Genomic DNA, 17,949 nt, shown 5'->3' on the forward strand with positions numbered 1-17,949 from the left:
TATTCATAAAACTCTCGAGAAAATGAGTCGACCCGCGAGCCCTGTTAGAAGCAGCCTTGAACAACAAATGGCTGAACTACTGAGAAAATGTCTTAAATTAATGACTCTCTGCGAAGAGCAACGGAAAGAAATCGACGAACTACGACATGGGGAAACTTCAGTACCACTAGAACCTGTAAACGTTAGAATCAGAGATGATGAAAGTGACAGCTCCTTTCGGTCAACGGACGAACAACGCGTTTTGCTCAGGAGAACGAAAGAATCAAGACAGGTTTATACAGTCAACAAACCCACGGGATCTGACCGAGGAATTACAAATCGAGGAAACATTACAATTGCTCTCCGAATGGGACAAAGCAGGTCAAGTCGAGTATTCCTCCTAGACACAGGAGCGAGAATAAATTTAATAAAAGCAGCAGCAGCAGTTGTTTTACCTACACGAGCGCGAATCAATCGTTTTTATGGAATTGATGATAGAGAAGTCGTCTCAACCAGAGAAGCTAAACTTACAGTAGGAAATCGTGAACATATTTTAGCAATAGTACCAGATAGTTTTCCTATAGAAGAAGACGGGTTACTCGGCATGCCGTTCCTTGAGGGGGAGGAAGCCAAGATAGATACCAAGCATAGGACGATAGAACTAACAGGTACTTTGCATAGGATCCTACATTTTAGTAAGGACTCGATTGAGGGTCGAGAAAAACGTTTAAAATTATTAGACGAAAATACACGGGTAGCCCATTTGACAGATCCGAAAGCTATTGAATTAGTCAGGAAGGTATCGCGAGAGTTTGAGGACATCCTTGCTTTGCCAGGCGACGCACTGCCTATGACAAAACTGACCGAGCATAGCATACCTGTCACAGATGAAGCCCCTATATATGTCAAGCAGTTCCAAGGATTGGCAGGATATTACCGGAGATTTATCCCAAATTTCTCGCAGTTAGCTAAACCAATGAATACGCTTCTGAGAAAGGACAGGAACTTCGAGTGGAAGCAACAACAAGAGGAATCTTTTCAACATCTGAAGACAGAACTTTGCGGAGATCGTGTACTCATGTACCCAGATTTTAAAAGACAATTCATTTTATCTACTGATGCATCCGGTGAAGCTTTAGGAGCGGTACTGGCACAAAAAGATGAGAGCGGAAAAGAAAAACCAATCAGCTTTGCAAGTCGGACCCTAAACGAAGCTGAGCAAAAATATTCAACCACGGATCGCGAAATGCTTGCCATGGTTTGGAGTGTAAAGCACTTCCGCCCCTACTCATATGGTCGAAAGTTCGTTATAATTACTGATCATCAGCCACTGAAATGGCTAAATAACATGAAAAACCCAACTGCCATGCAGACGCGATGGAGGATCATTTTAGAAGAGTATGATTACGAGATTCAATACAAAAAGGGATGTTTGAATTCTAACGCTGATGCACTTAGTAGAAATCCGGTAATTAATCAAACTTATCGTCTCCTACACGAACGTTTTAACCGCGATATTAACGAAAAATGGCGTATGTTATACAGTATAGGCATAACTTTACCTAATAGAAGTAAACATGTAAAACGTGGTTGGTTGAATCCCATTGGAGATTTAGCCAATGTATTATTCGGAACCCTTAGTCAAAAGGACGCCGAATATTACGATTCGGAACTTGATAAACTTTATACAGATAGTAAAAGTTTAGCCGTACACCTAGATAAAGAAACAACCATTGTAAAAGGCATTGTTAAAGACTTTTCCAATTATCGTGATAGAATTCAATCATTCATAAATGTAACCACTGAAGCAATCTATCAGGTTACAGATAAGATAGAACAGCGACAAATTCAACTCAGTACAGCAACTTTATTATCTGAACTTGTAACTGAATACGGGGAATTAACACACAAACTCAGAAGTTTAATCAACAATGGAATCCAAGGAAAATTGGACCCCACATTGCTAAATTCAGTAGACTTAGTAACAATTCTAAAAAGCATTGAATCCAAATTTGGAGCTGAAAGGATGCTATTTCCTGCCACGAAAGAATCAGCCTTCCTATATCAACGAGTCATCGAAGTTAATACTTTTGTCTTACATGATACACAATTTTGCTTTGAAATGAAAATTCCAATTCTTGAACCAGAACAATATAACCTTTATCAACTAGTACCAATCCCCCTTATTCGGGACAAACTAATGTATGTAGTTAGCATAACTGTTCGATATATACTACTAGACAGCACAACTAAATACTACAGCCCTGTCGAGTCTATGGATATTCACAAATGTAAAATCTTCGAGAAAATCCGAATTTGTGAAAGAACGACTCCAGTTCTCACTTCATCATTTCAAGACCAATGTATAGCGCAAGCAATTCATATATTCCCAGAAAGTAGGAAATATCAAATATCCATCATCAAAATTCTAAATCCCATCTGGATACAACTTTACTCTAAACGTGTAAAGAAGAAGAAGATATTTTAATTCATCACATATCTTTAGGTATAACCGAAACCATCTGGACCACACTTAAAATTATCACCGTTAGTTTAATCCTACTAGCTCTATTATATGTATTATGCAAATTAAAAGTCTGGAAACTCATAAGTTTATGCTTCAAACCTTGCAATCAGTATGTAAACTGTTTCAATACAGGAGGTACCCACGTTTATAACGAAAATGTAACGACACCGTCACCTCAGTATTCTGTCAGGTTCACATCAAAACCTCAAAATGACCAAGCATTCACTGTCGATGAAGTTAGCGACGAACCCGTACCAATTTATGTAAAACCGTCAAAGCGTAAAACCGTACTCAAACCAATCTTGTAAAAAGAACATACCTTACCAAGGTATATTCTTTTAAAATAAGGAAGGGGATGTTATGCGAGACTACCGGACTTATCTATTCTCTATAGATAAGTCAGACAAATAGATGAGTCAGAACTCACGGGCTTTCTCATCTACTAGACTAAGGCAAAATTACTCACCGGTACAGAGATTTCATGTTAAAGTCCAACCCTGCGAAAACTCCGACCTCCACGTCATTCCCTATCTCTAAGGGCTAGTGTCATCCATCCCCACCAAACTTCCATAGTTGTACTCTTATATAAGGCCCTGCGAAAGGGCGCGGAGAGAGAGAGAGAGAGAGAGACAGACAGAGAAGAAGTTACAAGTAGCCCGTCAGTCGACTCGTTTGTTACAAAGTTATTCGTCGTGTACAAAATCGCTTGTATTCTTGCTTGGCGACCTATTCCCAAATAAACCTAAGTTGTGCTGGAAGAGTTTGGAGTTTATTCGAGGATACTCTTCATCTACCCCTTCCTGCGGCATAACAGTACGACACGTACAAACACTACCGCATTCATCGAGCTCGATCACACTTGTTCAGTCGTGATGCCAGAATCGCGTTGTTATGCGAGACTACCAGACTTATCTATTCTCTATAGATAAGTCAGACAAATAGATGAGTCAGAACTCACGGGCTTTCTCATCTACTAGACTAAGGCAAATTACTCACTGGTACTGAGATTTCAGATTAAAGTCCAACCCTGCGAAAATTCCGACCTCCACGTCATTCCCTATCTCTAAGTGCTAGTGTCATCCATCCCCACCAAACTTCCATAGTTGTACCCTTATATAAGGCCCTGCGAAAGGGCGCAGAAAGACACACACACAGAGAAGAAGTTACACGTAACCCGTCAGTCGACTCGTTTGTTACAAAGTTATTCGTCGTGTACAAAATCGCTTTGTATTCTTGCTTGGCGACCTATTCCCAAATAAACCTAAGTTGTGCTAGAAGAGTTTGGAGTTTATTCGAGGATACTCTTCATCTACCCCTTCCTGCGGCATAACAGCGTGACGCCGCACAGTGGTGCCAAATGGCCAAAAAGCGGCAAAAAATCTGTAAAATGAAACTATCCAACGAATTTGTTTGAAAATCTGTGGAAAGATTACCACAGTTACAACGCTTATTTGGCAAAAACTTTTTGCACAAAGTTGTTAATATTAAGTAATATGGGCTAATCGAAAATCTCTGTTTTCTGCCCATTTTTTATTTATGGAAGCATAAAACAAATCCTTTAATAGATTTTGGTCTGGAACTAATCGTTTTGGCAAGGTGTAATATTGATCTAACTTTGTGCAAAAATTCATGAGACCCTTTCGTCACAATTTAAGTTTAAATATCAACTTTCAGAATTTCCAAGAGTGAATCGTGCGGAAGCTACGATTATTTGATTTTCCAGGTGAAATTTTTTAGGAATATTTCTAATTAATAAAGAAAAATGTGAAGTGCATATGATTTATTAATTTTTCATGTATACAAAAATATTTAATAACAATTTTTTTTATCTTACATAAATTATTTTTATAGCGTTCATTGGAGCACTACCAAAAAATACCTGTTGCATTTTTGCGACAGTGGTCCAGTGAACGAAAACTTTGTTTATTTAACATAAAAAATTGTTATTAAATATTTTTTTATATGTATGAATGTCATTTTTTTTTATTATCTGATATGTATCCCTTAAAAATTCCACCTGAAACATCAAATAATCGTGACATACACGCGATTCATTCTTGGAAATTCCGAAAGTTGATATTTGAACTTAAATTGCGACGAAAGCATCTCGAAGTATCTCATGATTTTTTGCACAAAGCTAGATCAATATTATAACTTGCCAAAACGATTAGTTCCAAATCGAAGCTATTCAAAGGATTTTTTGTATTCCTCCATAAATAAAAAATGAGCGTAACGCAAAGGGAATTCAGGTTAGTCCATATTACTTAGTGTTAAACAACGTTTTTTGGAAAAATTTTTTTTACCAGTTAATAGTTGAAGCCATTTGCAATAACCCATATGATTTGTAGACCCCTAAGTATTCAATTATAGGCGGAGTAATTACATAACTATCGCACTGAAAACTGATGAATTCTCAGGAGCGAGGAAATGGTTATTTACCATGCGTATATCTCCGTAAAAAAAATTTTTTCAAAAATCTGACTGGCACATCATGCACGTACTATTAGGCTATACAAAAATAATTTTTTTTTATAAAAATCGAAAATTTATAAAAAGGATTTTTTGCCGCCTTGGCACCACTGTTCGCCGTCCCACGTGAAGGGTTGGCTCTCGTACCGTCGTCTCCTTAAGGCTCGTACAGACCTGAACATTTCGACGAACATTGCGCCGAACAGCGAACGAAACGCAAGATCGCGCCGTTCGGTTCGCCGAAATGAATGTCGATTTTGCGTTTCGTTCGCTGTTCGGCGCGCCGTTCGGCGCAATGTTCGTCGAAATCTTCAGGTCTGTACGAGCCTTTACGTTGCTTCTACTATGCACGCGCTACACACAAGCGTATCTCTATTCTGTCCGTGTGAGCTGCCTGCTCGACTGTTCGACGCGTTCCACCGAATTCACGTTACCAAAGTTTCGAGCGCCTGAGCCGCAATCGATTAGCACAATCGATTCGTGGTTCGGCGAGGCGCACATTTTGCTACAACATTTAAACTAAAAAAGATATCAATGCGAAATTTGGACTAGAAATCTTTTTTAAAGATCGGGTTTAATGGCGTATACTGAAATATGTTATATATTTTTTAAATAATTTTTTTTGTTGATTTTTAAGACAAAGACAGATAAGATGGTCAAAAGTGTCTCCAAACCAAATTAATTTTTAGTCGTACCATTCTCAACAAAAAATTACGAAAGAATTCTTGAATATTCTACCTAATATCATACACGACTGAGACTTTTTCAGAATTTTTGGCTGCAAAATAGATTTTTAAATAAATCCGAAAGCATAAAATTGCCGATTTTATATCGAAGTTTTCAGTTGACCACGTTTATGTTATTATGTTATTTGTGTCTCATCGTGATTATTAATGTGTAATTTTTAAAGATTTTCCAGATTATACAAACATGTTTAAGAAAATTGGATAATTGAATTGTCCAATCATTTGAAGAAAGTGCACATTTCGAATTGAAGTTTCCGAGATACCAGTTTTATAAAAATTCAGTAGTTAGATAATACTGAAACAATTTTTCTTATTTTTTTATAAATTGCATCGTCGTTAAAAAAAAAATCAATTGTTTCGATGCCTCCTGATCGTTTTGTAGGTGTATTATGTAATATTGAACATTTTTATATTGAGGAAAACAGTGTAGAAACTTAAAACTGCAGTATAAAATATTTTATTTGCGTTACATTTCAATATATAACTCTGACTCTCAACAGTTTCGGTTGGTGCAGGCCGTAAAACGTCTCCGGCTGAGAATCTTTTCGTCCGCCATCGAAACCCGCATCGAATGAAAGTTCAAATTTTAGATTTTTCAATATACCTTCATAAAATTGTGACGAGTGAATTGTTAGGGGCTTTTCCTGAAGAAAATGAGTCCAAACTCCTACCGCGACCGGTCAAATGACCGTTTTTAAAATTTCGATTAGAATTTCCTATATACAACGTAGTTGAATCGCCTTTAAACTTCACGACTTTTCCTACAATATGCGTATAATACATTTTTCAATATTTACTTCTTTTTTTATTGTTTATTTTCTGAGAAAAATTTGTAGTCTGTCTTACCTACCACGACCGGTCATTTGACCGGTAGATCGATTTATATCTTTTTGTAATAGTATTCTTTCAAAGACTCAATTCCGAAACTATAAAGTCGTTACAAACGGAAGGTAATGCAGTTGTGGCATGATTTTAGCCGAAAAGTGCTTACAGTCCTCGCTCGCCTATCGGCCTCGCGGTCTTTATTTGCTTGATTGGTATCCGAAGCGGTCCAGAACCTCGGATTTTCTTACACCGTCTTATCTACTATGACTGTAAAATAAATAAAATCATAGCCGAAGGAGATGCCTAGACGTCTTCTCACGAATTCAAATCAGTAAAGTCTCGTGAGCTGGACAGAGAGCATCAAAACGTGAAAGTTACAAGGAGCATATTCGGCAGTCTTTTACTATTTTGTATTTTTATTCTATTATTATTCTACTTTTATTTTCTATTGTATTACGCGTTATAAGTGTCACTTTCAAAAAAGTGAACAAACCAACAATACTTCGTAGCAAGTTTCACATTTTATCTTTTGTTCATTTTTTTATCCATCTTGATTTACATTTTTATATTTTAGTTTTTATTTTATCCCTTGAATATTCATTCCCAAAATGTAAAGACGTTCGAAATTTTTGATATTGCAAATGACAATACGGAAAATTATGATCTATTTGAGAACGACTCGAACACCGATGAGGACGAAGGGAATGTTTCGAACGTACGTAGAGGACGAAAGAGAAGGAGATTTTTAGTTACTTCCGATAGCGAGAATGAGGAAGAGGTAATCGAAACTGCTATAGACGGAACTGTTTGGCAAGAAGTAAAAGAAGGGTCTAATCCTGGAAGAGCACCTATTCATAATATGTTTAGGGGAACATCAGGCCCAACAGGGTATAGTAAACGAAATATTATGCGGTGAAAACGAATAAAATATACATTATATACTCCTAAATAAAAGAAACTATATTTTTATACTGTCAAATTGGCTATTATCTTCATTCTATATTAAAAAATATAAGTTGTGCTACAGACCGGTCATTTGACCGGTCGCGGTAGAAATAGGTATACGCGAAGTTTCGGTAGGAATAGTGTTAATGCGAATAGTATTTTTAATACGAATAAGTTGTAGAGCTTATCCAGATGAAAATGAGTCCAAACACGACATCATTTGGATTATCTTCAACAAGATTTTAATTTTTATCGTAACATTACGTATCAATAAAATTGTTCGATTACACTCGAGTTTGGACTCATTTTCATCAGGAAAAGCCCCTCAATTCACTCGCCGCAATTTTATGGAGGTATATTGAAAAATCTAAAAGTTTGAACTTTCATTCGTGCGCGATTCTCCATCTGCTTACATTGTATACCGTTTGTCAGTCGCTGGGTCTTTGAAGATCGGCGTTCGTCGGACCTCGTCGCCGCTTATTCGAGCTGGCAAAAGTTATTCGAAGATTTATCCGAAGCCTTTGAATAAAAGATACAGATAAAAGATGAAAATTTATTCCAAGTTCGAATAAATCCGCTTCGAATAAAAAAAATTCTCTCTATTCGTCCGATAAATTCTCGTCTAATAAAATTATTTATTCGACAGAGATACTTTTTTTATTCGAACTTTCGAATAACGAATAAAGATAAAATATCTTTGATTCGAATCCTTATTTAAATAATTTGTTATCTAAATAGTGCCCAACTCTGTCTGGAATGCAGTGCAAGGGACACTCTTGTCCGTGTCGGTTTGCACTATCGACTCTGACGTTAACAGAACCGAAGAAATAAAAAGAAATACGCGGATACTACGACCGCTGCTGCTCTGGTGGACTACGACTCTACGGTTGCTCGGAGGAATACTTGTTTATTTGAGGCTAGTTGGTTGACTGGTCTTGTCGTCTCTTCACTCCTTGCAGCTAATCTCGGTGTGGGTGGGGTCTAAGAATCTCTGTCTTCTAATTTGTTCGTGATTGGTCAATCATTGTCATTGATCTTCGTTGGCGCCTACCATTGCCAAAGGGAGGGTAACCTTGTGCCGAGGTGGACGCGCGGTACCCTCACTCGATGGGTCCGGAAAGGCGTTATAAACCTGCGCCCGGTAAAGTGTTGTAAATTTTGTCCCGGGCCGCTACCATAAATGCTAGTGCATTACAAACATGATAAACTGGAGGTAGGCCGAAGTCTGCCACCCAGATGTTTGGTTATATTGAAATATTTGTTTTGTCTTGTGACGGAACAATACCAAAGTAAAATTTAAACTGAAAAAATTAAAAAGAATCGGGTTTAATGGTATATACTGAAATATATTTTGTATTTTTAAATCATTCTTTTTGTTTTTTAAATTTAATTACCCTTAAAAAATGTTCAAAACTAGTTATTATAAATATTGTTGTTCAATCTTTTATCAATCCCAAATAATTAAATTTATTAGAATATATATGCTGCGAATGAAAAGCAATATCAGAAGTACATTGAATAAGTAGCTATTAAATAGTCAAATGAAATTAATGATATCAACGTCGTATTTTATTTAATTAAATTTAAACTACATTCTTACTTTTGGCTAATATTGAACTAATTTAATTTTTTATAATTATGTTATTACACTGTTGTAGTTGTAATTGCACAGGGAAGACGACTGATGTAGTAGAAAGAACAAGAAAAAAGTGTTTAACGAAAAAAAAATCGTTCCATGCGGGATTCGATCCGGGACCAAAATATTCTCAGCCGGAGACGTTACGTTATTATTATTATTACATTACGTCTCCTTCGATGCACTCGCGTGTCAGCCGTAATGGAATTAAGAGGAAACAACATTCTTTTGTTTCATTCATCATATGAATCCTCGACATGAGATTTAAAATTATATCAGCAACAGCGCCATTGTAGAATATCGGTTCCACAATATTAGTTCTGGATGATACGGTAGGATGTGACACGGAATAGTACGGGGGCTCTAGAGCCCCCCGAGCGTGAGACAGAATAATACATTGGGTGATTGGTCTACTCCTATACCTCGTCTGTGGTATGGTATTACCTACAGATGTGTAGCTGACTGATGAATACGAGATGGAAACACCGGCGTGTTGGATAACGAATAAGAAAGGAACTGAAAAGGGAATCTTTCAATTTTATTAAATGTTGGATATTTATAGGGAGGAGGGTCCTAAGTGGACATGTTTTTTTTTACCCGGAGTATGGAACGATCAGGTGTCAGACGTTATAACAGAATAAAAATTGTAATTGTTACATTACATTTATTTCAGTATCACTGTCAAAAAGTCTACGTGCATTTGCATAAGAGTATGATCCTAATAATGATAATGTATGATTAGATTAGGTCCGGATACGATGTTTTGCGAATGTTATAACTTAAAAATACTTTACCACTATTATTCATGCACACACCTCGGTCTCTCTTTTTTTATTATGAAATAAATGTTTACAACAGAGTCAATAAATTCATGTGTGAAGCTAAATTAAACCAAAAATGAAATGATTCAAAATTTCAAAGGTCTAAAAAGAACTACGATTCATAAGTGTCTATATATAGACTAGAGTTTTATTTGATCCTTGCTTTGTCATTGGGCGATACAACCACATACATTGCAACGCGCGCGCCAGTCTTTGACTGCTCTGTCCTCGTTACAGCATTCGAACGCGCCTCCGGAAATTATTCGAAGTCAAATAAACCGCCGAAAAAGACAGATGAAAATGGACATGTGGCAGCCTGGGCATCGCGCAGCGGCAAGCACGCCGACGAACCGCCAACATACATTGTATACGCGGCGGCGCGGCGACGGTCCACGGGAAGCTGCAGAGAAAGAAGCGAAGATCGGTTCCGAAGGCGGTCGAAGGAATGCCATCGAACATTCGCTCGCAAGCGTCGGCCAGTATTCACTTCAGAGCAGCCATTCGTGTCAGTGCCGTGTGTTGTAAGTACGTATTATGGCGATTAGGTTTGGAGTATACATTTTGATAAGTTTTCCCGAAAACAGGCCATTTGTCCGCACAGTACGGCGGTCTCTTTATTTTCCGAGATATTTGCAAAAACTGTCTATTTTGATGTAAACTTCTGCCTATTTTGAATGACCGAATTTGTTCTTTAGGGCGCGGGAGGGTTCTTTGGTTAAAATGTACAAGGAGATTTTTATTATCCACCCTATGAAATTATCGAGTCGATGTTCTCCCATTTTGCAATCAAATTCACAGAAGTTATTTATTCATGATCACTATAAGTTGTTTCTATATATGTATTCATTGAGTGATACATGTTATTATTTATTTCCAGTGTTTTCAAATGGGTGAGGTTGGCCAACGGATGCAATGCTGGTTCGGTCTTTACCTCACGCACTGGTTCCTCGGTCACCCCAGGGTCTCATGTTTCCTTTTCAACGGTTAAGAAGTAATTTTGCAGGTATTTCCTCATTATTTCTTTATCAATGTTTTAATTTGAATAGATTTTGTTTTCTTGAATTTGGAATTTATAGGATACGGGTCTTAGGGATTGCTATTCCCTTATAACTTCTGCGAAATATATTCTTTAGGTTCCATGAGTTTTAGCGCCTTATATATATATACATTAATATATGAAGGGAGGTATGAAATTATCGAGTCGAAGTGGTCAATGTTTTTTCACTTTGCAATCATATTCACAGAAGTTATTTATACATGATCACTATAAGTTGTTTCTATATATCTATTCATTGAGTTTATAAACGTTGAATGAAGTGCACAAGTGGATGTATTTCAGGTAGAGACAATTTCTAATCGCACCGCAAACGATCCCTTCATTTATTCTCAGGTTGTCCCTATAATTTATTTTCCTTACCGCGTGTAGTAGCTTAAAAACTTTACCTTCTGCCGTTGAATACATGTTATTATTTATTTTCAGTGTTTTCAAGTGTGAGGCCGGCCATTGGATGCAATGTGGGTTCGCTGTTCACCTCACTGACTGGTTCCTCGGTCACCCCAGGGCCTCGTGTTTTGTTTTCAACAGTTAAGAAGAAATTTCACAGGTATTTTCTCATTATTTCTTTATTAATGTTTTAATTTGAATAGATCTTGTTACCTTGAATTTGGAATTTATAGGATATGGGTCTTAGGGATTGCTATTCCCTTGTAACTTCTGCGAAATATATTCTTTACGTTCCTTGAGTTTTCTCGCTTTATATACATACACTAACCAGCAAAACTGAGTCTACACTATTTGAGCCAACATAACTTTTTAAAAATCTGATCAAATGACTTGAATTTTATTGAGAAGTTGGAAGGTTTAGTTTGTTAGACGAGGTGTAAAAAATTTTTGAAAAAAGTTTGAATTGGTCGGAATCGCAAAAGAAATAGTAACAGTTGGTTTTTTTAGCTTTTTTATCTGAGCCTGTATTGAAAATTTAAAAAATGTGTTTGATTCGCTTGAGTAAATTACATCCATGCTGAAAATTTCACCGATATTGGTTAATTCGTTTACGAGTTATAAACGCTTAAAAGTGGAAAAATTGCCGTTTTTCATGATTTTCGACTTAAAACCACACTTTTAATCGTTTATAACTCGTAATCGAATTAACCAATATCTGTGAAATTTTAAGCGTAGATATAATTTATTCGAGCAAATCAAATACATTCCTTAAATTTTCAATACAGGCTCTGATAAAAAAGCTGAAAAAACCAACTTTTACTATTTCTTTTGCGATTCCGACCAATTAAAATTTTTTTCAAAAATTTTGTACACCTCGTCTAATATATATATCAATTATTGATTCCCCTCGGGGTTACAATTTTAATTACATCTCCCTCTTACCCCAATCTTAACCTTAAACTTATCCTAACTTACCCTAACTTAATTAAACGTGTCCTAAAAACACGCCATAGAGAGAGAGAACGATCTTTCACTAATATCCGCCGCGTTATTATTTTTCCCTGTCCCACACATACATGCTTCTCTGCTCTCTCCCCTCCCTGCACCTCACCCATCCTTCCCATGCCTCCTGGACCTCCTCTTTCGGCTGCTCTCTCTTTCACTCCATTCCTATGCATTCTCTCCATTTACTTCATCTCCCATATCTCTCCATTCCTGCTCTTCCTCCATTCATCCACCTTCCTCATCCATTCCTCTCCTCCTTCATCCCCTAATACTTCCCCACCATCCCCTGCCAACCACTCCCCTCAACCCTCCCTTACACATTTCCCACACATGTTCCCACGTTTCCTCCTCTCACCCACAGACCTTACATACTTTCTTCTCCTCCTCCAACCAATACTTTCCACCTCTCATCTCGTTTCCCAACCTGTACCTGGCCACCCTTTGCCACCTGCTCTCTCCCCAGCCTTTCTTCAGATACCCCGGTATCCGCTCTCCCTTCACCCTCCCGTACCACATGTTGTACCTTGCGCTTCCTATCTTTTCCCATCTCTCCCCTGTTGCTTCTTCTTTTCCCCTTTCACTATCTCCTCACTCACTGCCTCTATCCTCTCCTCCATCATCTCCTCCGCCTCCTCCGCTGTCCAGCCCCTCTCTTCCCAAAAACGCCGTCACTCCTTCACCCACCCTACTACCTCCCCTCCCCTTCTGCCCCTTCCTCTTCCCTGCTCCCAGCACAACCTAGCTAGCTCCCCCCCTTTTTCCACCCTCAACTTCTTCTGGTACCCCCATGCCCTCAACCCCGCCCTCCCTCTCAACAACTCCCTCTGCAGCTGTTACCGCACCATATACCGCGGTGCGTACCCCTCTACTCCTAGGACCCACCTCAGAAACCTCTCCTGCAACCTTTCCACCTCTTCCCATTCCTTCCTACACCTCGTCTAATAAACTAATCCTTCTAACTTCTCAATAAAATTCAAGTCATTTGATCTAATTTTTAAAAAGTTATGTTGCTTCAAATAGTGTAGACTCAGTTTTGCTGGTTATTGTACATTAATATATACATTAATAACCAAATTACGAGAAGTGCCCGAAGACAGACCATTTGTCCGCACTGTACGGAGGTCTCTTTATTTTCTGAGATATTTGCAAAAAACTGTCAGAGTCTCCATTGCGAATTCTGCCTATTTTCAATGACCGAATTTGTTCTTTAGGATGGAGGAGAGTTCTTTCATTAAAATCTATGTTATGTCGTGCAGTTTCTCGCAATTGTAGGAGAGGTTCTGCGTGTTATTTTGTCGAATTAATGACCCGACACCTTCCTTTGCAATAACAACTTTGGTTTATTAGAACAATGACTATATACAGTTTACATTCGGACTGGTGATTATTCGGTTTCCTTTGAGAACAAGTTTGTATCTAATTTCTGCTCTGGGGTCAGCTCGCTCTTCACCTCGGTGGTGACTTTGGAGAAGAGTGGGAGATGGTCCCATTTTTGGGGGAAAGAAATCTCACTTGCTGATTGACTTGAGGGAGGAGTCATTTGTATGCAACCCCTGTTGGTGGTGGAGGAAGTCCCCACCCCAAGTCAAACGCGTAGAGAAAGTGCCTAGACCAGCACGTGACGATTGCCAGACCCCAGAGCAGCGTGACGAAAAAAAGGGCCCAAGTGGCCAGCACGTGCCTATGGTTTATTACCCCCTTGTCCCATGAGGGCGAGGATCATCGAGTTTGGGAACAATGCTTCCTTGGAAAAGCTAGATTTTCCAAGGACTTGGCAGAAGAGTCACTTTGTTCCAGTCATCTGGCAACTATGTTTATTAGGGGTCCCCAAACTGATGGCCCAAGGGGTCTGCCTTAGGGTCTCTAACCCTCACGCACTACGCGGATGCCTAACCCGTGACGATTAGGCCTTAACTGGTAACGTGTATATAAAAAATGCTTAGGCCTTCTCGAGACCCTTGTAAAAGTATCCCGAGGTCTAATGGTCTTTCCTCGGAAATGGCTGTGTGTCATAACAATCTACAAGGGAATTTTTATTATCCACCCTATGAAATTATTGAGTCGAAGTGGTCAATGTTTTTTCACTTTGCAATCAAATTCACAGAAGAAATTTATTCATGATATACTATTGTATATGTATCCATTGAGTTCATCAACGTTGAATGAAGTCTTCACAAGTGCAAGTATTTCAGGTAGAGACAATTTCTAATTGCACCGCAAACGATCCCTTCATTTATTCTCAAGTTGTCCCTACAATTTATTTTCCTTACCGCGTGTAGTAGCTTGGAAACTTCACCTTCTGCCGTTGGATACATGTTATTATTTATTTCCAGTGTTTTCAAATGGGTGAGGTTGGCCAACGGATGCAATGCTGGTTCGCTCTTTACCTCACGCACTGGTTCCTCGGTCACCCCAGGGCCTCATGTTTCGTTTTCAACGGTTAAGAAGTAATTTTGCAGGTATTTCCTCATTATTTCTTTATCAATGTTTTAATTTGAATAGATTTTGTTTTCTTGAATTTGGAATTTATAGGATACGGGTCTTAGGGATTGCTATTCCCTTATAACTTCTGCGAAATATATTCTTTACGTTCCATGAGTTTTAGCGCCTTATATATATATACATTAATATATGAAGGGAGGTATGAAATTATTGAGTCGAAGTGGTCAATGTTTTTTCACTTTGCAATCAAATTCACAGAAGAAATTTATTCATGATATACTATTGTATATGTATCCATTGAGTTCATCAACGTTGAATGAAGTCTTCACAAGTGCAAGTATTTCAGGTAGAGACAATTTCTAATTGCACCGCAAACGATCCCTTCATTTATTCTCAAGTTGTCCCTACAATTTATTTTCCTTACCGCGTGTAGTAGCTTGGAAACTTCACCTTCTGCCGTTGGATACATGTTATTATTTATTTCCAGTGTTTTCAAATGGGTGAGGTTGGCCAACGGATGCAATGCTGGTTCGCTCTTTACCTCACGCACTGGTTCCTCGGTCACCCCAGGGCCTCATGTTTCGTTTTCAACGGTTAAGAAGTAATTTTGCAGGTATTTCCTCATTATTTCTTTATCAATGTTTTAATTTGAATAGATTTTGTTTTCTTGAATTTGGAATTTATAGGATACGGGTCTTAGGGATTGCTATTCCCTTATAACTTCTGCGAAATATATTCTTTACGTTCCATGAGTTTTAGCGCCTTATATATATATACATTAATATATGATGGAGGTATGAAATTATTGAGTCGAAGTGGTCAATGTTTTTTCACTTTGCAATCAAATTCACAGAAGTTATTTATTCATGATCACTATAAGTTGTTTCTATATATGTATTCATTGAGTGATACATGTTATTATTTATTTCCAGTGTTTTCAAATGGGTGAGGTTCGCCAACGGATGCAGTGCTGGTTCGCTCTTTACCTCACGCACTGGTTCCTCGGTCACCCCAGGGTCTCATGTTTCCTTTTCAACGGTTAAGAAGTAATTTTGCAGGTATTTCCTCATTATTTCTTTATCAATGTTTTAATTTGAATAGATTTTGTTTTCTTGAATTTGGAATTTATAGGATACGGGTCTTAGGGATTGCTATTCCCTTATAACTTCTGCGAAATATATTCTTTACGTTCCATGAGTTTTAGCGCCTTATATATATATACATTAATATATGAAGGGAGGTATGAAATTATTGAGTCGAAGTGGTCAATGTTTTTTCACTTTGCAATCAAATTCACAGAAGTTATTTATTCATGATCACTATAAGTTGTTTCTATATATGTATTCATTGAGTGATACATGTTATTATTTATTTTCAGTGTTTTCAAATGGGTGAGGTTCGCCAACGGATGCAGTGCTGGTTCGCTCTTTACCTCACGCACTGGTTCCTCGGTCACCCCAGGGCCTCATGTTTCGTTTTCAACGGTTAAGAAGTAATTTTGCAGGTATTTCCTCATTATTTCTTTATCAATGTTTTAATTTGAATAGATTTTGTTTTCTTGAATTTGGAATTTATAGGATACGGGTCTTAGGGATTGCTATTCCCTTATAACTTCTGCGAAATATATTCTTTACGTTCCTTGAGTTTTAGCGCCTTATATATATATATACACATTAATAACCAAATTACGGGAAGTGCCCAAAAACAGGCCATTAGTCCGCACAGTACTGCGGTATCTTGATTTTCCGAGATATTTGCAAAAAACTGCCTATTTTGATGAAAAATTCTGCCTATTTTGAATGACCGACTTTGTTCTTTAGGGCGGGGGAGGGTTCTTTCGTTAATACCTACAATGCACAACAAACTTTCTTTAATACACCCTGTGAAAGTATCGAGTCGAAGGGGTCAATGTTCTTCCACTTTGCAATCAAATTCACAGAAGTTATTTATTCCTGATCACTATAAGCTGTTTCTATACTATATGTATCGATTGCCAAATGATTCCTTCAAATATCTCGATGCTTTAAATTTGACTGTGATTTCGGACCTGACATGAGTATAGAAATGCCGCGAGTGGAAATACTGGAACATTTCGGCAAGAAAAAAACGTAGATAAAGCGAATATGTACGAAATAGACATAATAAAGGATTTATTTTGTACATATTAAGAAGCAATATTTTATTCACTATATTGTCTTTTAATCTATTTCTTTTTTTTACTAATTATTTCGCCAGTCTTTGAGAATACTCTTTCGGAAGGAACAGATGTTGCCATAACACAAAGATACTCCTTTGCAAGCTTTGATAGTGTTACGTCCCGAGTGGGATGAATTACGATTTTAAGAGGATAGGACGCAGTTTCAAACCTACCTGCATACACCGGCTATGGTTCGGGAAATTGAGGATCGTTTAAATAACTTTGTACCCTTATTTTGAAAACAACAATATTATTGATTTATTCAAAGTGTGGTTCTGAATCAGAGATTACAAATTTGATTTTACAAATATGGTTTATATAGCGCATATACTGGAGTGCTTATAAATAGTTTGATAATAATAATAATAATATTAATATTACCGTGATCACGGGTTCGAATTCGGTTACAATATACTCCGACTGCTGACACTGGTCTTTGAAACGGTTTGTCGCGAAACAACTGAACGAACTATTTTAACTTCAAAAGAGACTACTGGACTATTGACTATGACTGAATAACTGATTGTTCACGATTGTCTGACTGACTGACTGACTATTTATAACTGAATTTTAGGAGTTGGTCCCCCTTTTTATAAGATGCACAATCCTTTGTTTTTCAAAGATGCTGGCACAGGAGTCTCTACCTTGCATCTTTTTATCTTCTTGATGTCTCCTGACTAGTCAGCTGTACGCCGACAGGATCTTTTTACCATGAAGTCGGCGTCTTTTCTTATAATTTGGCATATTTGGACACCTTTCCTGTTTGTTCTCAGCGTGTAAACTGAGAACTTCATCTGCGTGTCTTGCAGGAAGAAAAGTTGGAGTCGTTTCTCGTGCTACCTTACTGCGTAGAATTTTTAACATATATCTTAATCCTATTTTTACTTCTCCTCGCACGACATCATCGGATGTC

At 37.7% G+C, this 17,949-nt stretch overlaps 1 long non-coding RNA gene across 2 annotated transcripts; it reads left to right on the forward strand.

The window, feature by feature from the left end:
* Nucleotides 1–10,281: 10,281 nt before the first annotated feature.
* On the forward strand, nucleotides 10,282–14,780 carry LOC143363771 (uncharacterized). Of its 2 annotated transcripts, none has more exons than XR_013083909.1 (4): nucleotides 10,282–10,473; nucleotides 10,826–10,951; nucleotides 11,429–11,552; nucleotides 14,731–14,780. It is a non-coding gene; the product is annotated as an uncharacterized LOC143363771 (long non-coding RNA). The 2 variants fall into 2 exon arrangements; XR_013083908.1 differs by having other exon boundaries at nucleotides 10,282–10,469.
* The last annotated feature ends 3,169 nt before the right edge of the window (nucleotides 14,781–17,949 follow it).

The sequence above is a fragment of the Halictus rubicundus genome, unplaced genomic scaffold (assembly GCF_050948215.1).
Source record: "Halictus rubicundus isolate RS-2024b unplaced genomic scaffold, iyHalRubi1_principal scaffold0119, whole genome shotgun sequence".
NCBI lineage: Eukaryota > Metazoa > Arthropoda > Insecta > Hymenoptera > Halictidae > Halictus > Halictus rubicundus.